Source organism: Nicotiana tabacum, chromosome 19 (genome assembly GCF_000715075.1).
Source record: "Nicotiana tabacum cultivar K326 chromosome 19, ASM71507v2, whole genome shotgun sequence".
NCBI classification, from domain to species: domain Eukaryota; kingdom Viridiplantae; phylum Streptophyta; class Magnoliopsida; order Solanales; family Solanaceae; genus Nicotiana; species Nicotiana tabacum.
Window position 1 is genome coordinate 16,360,973 of NC_134098.1, and position 5,474 is coordinate 16,366,446.

Consider the following 5,474-nt stretch of genomic DNA (forward strand, 5'->3'; position numbering starts at 1 on the left):
TAATGTAAGTAGCAACTTAACAATACACTGTAGAGAGCAACTATAGTGTACTGCATTATTCTCCACGACAACCTTCACAACCTCATCCCCCCTCCAAATATAATGCAACCCTAATTTTTCGTTCTTCAGACATTATGGAAAAATGCAGAAAAGGTTAAGTAAACAAATATTTCGGAATGAGTAAAGGAAAATAAAAAGGATGCAGAAGACTGAATGTTTTAGAATGGATTTTCTAAGAAAGAATGAAGCTCCTTAAATAAGCAAAAAAGCTATGTGGGGGTACAATAATTATGAGTGTATAGCGCATTAATTAAAAGCGCTATATATATAGCGCAGTAAAGCTATGCACTATACCCACCAATTATTGTTGGGGGGTACAATAATTATGAGTGTATAGTGCATTAATTAAAAGCGCTATATATATAGCGCAGTAAAGCTATGCATTATACCCACCAATTATTATTGGTCGGTCAATTAAGAAGTATAGTGCATGGATTGCATGGGCTATACCTTAACGGAGAAATATGTCGTTAAGGTATAGTGCATGCAGTCCATGCGCTATACATAAAATGGTCCTCAGTTATTTTTTTCAACTATTTTTGTGCTTTGAGTCCAAAATACTAACACTTTGGTTCCTGTCACGACCCAAAATCGACTATAGGTCGTGATGGCACCCAACGTCGCCGTTAGGCAAGCCAACGCTGAACCATCTAAATAATTATTCATTTTATTACTTTGAAATCCTAAGTTTTATTAATAAAAGGAATTTACGCATTGAAAATCATAGGTACATACATAGTTAGTAAGATATAAGAATAAGCGATGACATTATTGTGCAAATCCATAAACATCAACTACAATATCCCAAAATCTGGTGTCACAAGTGCATGAGCATCTATTAGAAAGTACAATAACAATACAATATTTGTCTGGAATACAAGATAGACATGATAAAATAAATAATTATGATGGAGACTCTATGTGCTGTGAATCGTAGCATGGAATGCAGCTCACCATAAAGTCCCTTCGGCAGCTGCGCCTACGCGCCCAAATGACCACCAAGTGAACATGTGAGATCCTGCACATTTAGTGCAGAAGTGCAATATGAGTACATAAATTAATGCGTACCCAATAAGTATCTAGTCTAATCCCGAAGAGGTAGTGACGAGGGGTCAATATTGACACTTACTAGTGGTCCAGTAAATCAAATATAATAAAGTAGACAAGTACGAAACATGGTAAGTAAATAATGAGTACATATATAGGCAAATAATATGGTCTACAGCCGAACAATGAACACAAAGTCCTCATCTATCGGATACCTCCTCAAATGGAATACGTAATGGTCAATACCAAATCAACGATCACATCTCATGTTAAAAAAACTCACGAGTATGCGTACTCCTTATCAAGTATTTCGCTTAATTCTGCTGAGGCGAGCGGCCCGATCCCATAAGAGTGATTCATATAACCGCTGAGGTGAACGGCCCGATCACATAAGAATATAATACATGATACTGTCGAGGCGAATAGTCTGATCCCATAAGAGCGTGTTATAATATCCTACCGAGGTGAACGACCTGATCCCATAAGAGTGTGTTACAATATCCTGCCGAGGCGAACGGCCCGATCACATAAGAGTGTGATACATAATCCAGCCGAGGAGAACGGACAATAAGAAAATTTAACGGTCCTTGACCCCATTCACGAATAAACGTGTGAGTTATGAAATTTAAGGAAACTTTTCGAAGAATAAGCACAACGCGGAAGAAATTCATAAGGGAGGCACAACTTCTACGGGTAATCAAGTAGCTCATCAAAATAACTAAAACAGCGAGTACATTACTCTACGTGAGTCTACTCTCTAGTCATAATGTGAATTAGATTAATTAAACAGGCAAGAATAACTCAAATAATACAATTAAAGCATGACATGAATCTAAGTCTACTTGGACATAATAAGGAATTCTAGCGAACACGCGGACACTCGTCACCTCATGCGTGCGTAGCTCCCATAACGTGTAGCACATAATAAATACAACACCTACGGGGTAAATTCCCCCTCACAAGGTTAGACAAGAGACTTACCTCGCTCTAAAGTTCCATATCCGGCTCCGCACCTCTAGCACCCCAAACCAATGCCCATCGATCCGAAACTAGTCAAACAGTCATAAAAATCCAATAAAAATATACTCTGACTCTCATAATTAACCAATTTATAACAATTCTCAACTTCACTCGAAAAGTCAACAAAGTCAACCCTAGGGTCTATGTGACCGGATTCGGAAAGTTTTCGAAGATAACTTTACCCATAACACCACAAACTCGAATATATAATTTATTCCTAATCTCATGTCCAATTTCGTAGTCAAAATCCAATAATACCAAATTTTAGCTTTCTTCCAAAATCACACAATTTCTACAAATTTTTATGTTAATATCCGTATACAACTCATGTTTATAGTTCACAACAAGTGGGAATAACTTACCTCATAATAGATGAGGAAATCTCCCCTCCAAGAGATCAAAACAATGGCCCAACCAAGTGAAAATGAGAGAAATGAACCAAATCCCGTATAAAAATCAAGCCTGCCCAGGTCCTTCCTCTTCACGATCGCGGAACTACCCTCGCGATCCCGAAGGCTAAGCCAGCCTTGCCCTAGATTTCTTCTACGCGAACGCGACCAATGAAACGTGATCGCGAACCTTTGTCTGAACAACCTACGAACGCGAACCTAGCTCCGCGAACGTGAAGTCCAAGCCTTCCTGCCTCAGACCAACACCTTACGCGATCGCGAACCTATCCTGCCGATCGCGAAGAATAGCCTTCCAAACCCAGGCCACCTCGCTAACACTTCGCGTTCGCGGCTCCTTCCACGGGAACGCGATGAACTAACTGATCAAGCACCGCGATAGCGAGCCCCAATATGCGATCGCGAAGAACAACTTCCCCCCAGCTCCTAATCAACACTACGCGATCACGAGCCCTTCATCGCGATCGCGATGAACAAATCTGACATCAGCAGCTTCAAAACAAGATGAAATGGTCCGAAACCAACCCGAAACACATCGAGACTCCCGTGACCCCGTCCAATCATGCCAACAAGTCCTAATACCTTAACCAAACTTATCCAAAGTCTTGAAACACCACGAATAACATCAAAACCACGAATCAACGATAAAAATCCTTCTTTCAACTTTCAAACATTCAAACTTCGACGAACGAGTCCGAATCATACTTGAACATTCCAGAATGACGCCAAATTTTGTGTACAAGTCACAAATCACGATACGAACCTATTCCAAGGCTTGGAATCCCAAACGGACATCGATAACACCAAAGTCCTCTTCAAACCAAACTTAGGAAATTCTAAAAACCTTCAAAATGCCAAATTTCCATAGTAAGCGTTGAAATGCTCCCGGACCACCCGATACTCAACCCGAACATACGCCCAAGTCCGAAATCATCATACGAACCTATTGGAACCTTCAATCCCGATTCTGAGGCGTTTACTCAAAAGTCAAACCATGGTCAACTCTTCACACTTAAAGCTTTCGAATTGAGAATTTTCGTCTGAATCAACTACGAACTTCCCGAAATTCAATTCCAACCTCGCGTACAAGTCATAAAATATGAAGTGAAACTACTCAAGGCCTCAAACCGCCGAATGACGCGCTAGAGCTCAAAATAACTGGTCGTGTCGTTATATTCTCCCCCACTTAAACATACGTTCGTCCTCGAACGTGCCAAGAACTGTTCTAAAGTTGTCCAAAATCACTGTTTAACACCTCGTGCACCTACCCGTGCCACCACAACCCATGTGAGCACATTAGCTCGAGCTAGACTGAAGATTCTCCCTTTTACCTTAACCAACAAGCCTTAGAACTAAAATTCCAACATCCGAAATTCTCCACGAGACCTGATTCCAACATACGAACATTGTACCAAATATGATCATGCACCCAAGTTGAGATCATACAATGCATCGCACAACTCGTATGTCCATAATAACATCCTCCAACTACAATAGCTACAAATTCACGATCTAGATGCCCGTAGTATACCTAATAACACATATAAGCACGGTCTCAACCCTCACAATACTGCAACGATGAAAAAGATGTGCAGGAACTTATAACCACCCGTCAAATCAATAACTCATGGAGTTTCTTCGCTTGACAAGAACCATTACCTCATTCTGAACTGAATAGTGACACTTTCTCTTTAATATACCTTACATAAACCTAATCGCCTTGATTTCAGGTCCAATATCCTCGTCTCACCCAGTACAAGCCACTCGGGAAATAAGCCTCCTCAAACACCGTCTAAAATCTCATATGACATCATCAATGCGCCAACAAGCTACAACTCGAATATGACACATAAGGAAGAGCAAACTCTGGCAAAGAACTACTCAGTCCGCATAACGAATAAAATGACCAAATAGATGCTATGAACCTATCTCAAAGATGAGAAACAAGGCACACAAAATAAGTATAAGGAATCGTACTCAACACCTAACCATTGCGGCGTGCAACCCGATCGACACATGATACTATTGCAGCGTGCAACCCGATCCAAACATGATACTCGTGGCAGCGTGCCACCCGGTCCACACATAACAACCTTTAAGGAAATACCCATCATGCTATAATGCTCATACCCACGAAATGCCCCAGTATCGACCACAAGCACTCCAAGTGCATAAATATAACCATGGGGAGATAGATAGCGCCATGCGCTACAAAACCTAAGCACGACTAAGGTGCAGCAAATGACAAGCTACAAGGGGACACAACACACGCGTGGATAATCAAGGCGCCTCACAACCCACATGGAATAATAGAGTAGCACTTGAAATAGACAACGCCAAGAATATCATCTACTACGCCCAAAGAATCATGCATAAGCAATGTTATGCTGAATGAACACATTCGACCTGATATAGAGCATACATTCACATTAGATCTACCAATGGACCTCAAGCCAAGTCCGATTATCCCATATTGGGCCAATAACCTTTCAAACATCCGCAATGACCCCATTCATGACACATACGAGTAGCCGACCAATAAGGAACAAACTTTCACAGTCCACAACCAAAGGAATAGAACGCCCCTCAGACATACACTCTCCAGTCAGCAAAATTACTAGAATCTTCATACCCGATTTCAGTCTCTAACAATTCAAATGACTAACATGTCACACTTATACGATCTTCCCGTGGGATATACTCCCACAACCTTCCGCACCAGGTAGCAAAATCTGAACATCAATGGCCATTGACCATATTATGTTTGTAATGCAAATCAAGAATCCACGAATCAAGACACCATGCCTCTTACACAGAACACCGTTCTCAGGCTACACTAAGATAGCGCCAGCATACTCTAAATATCTGAAATCTTCCCTCCTGCTCAACTGAGCTCGTGACATTATTATCAAAACTGAACCGCAACCCTGATCCTCAACT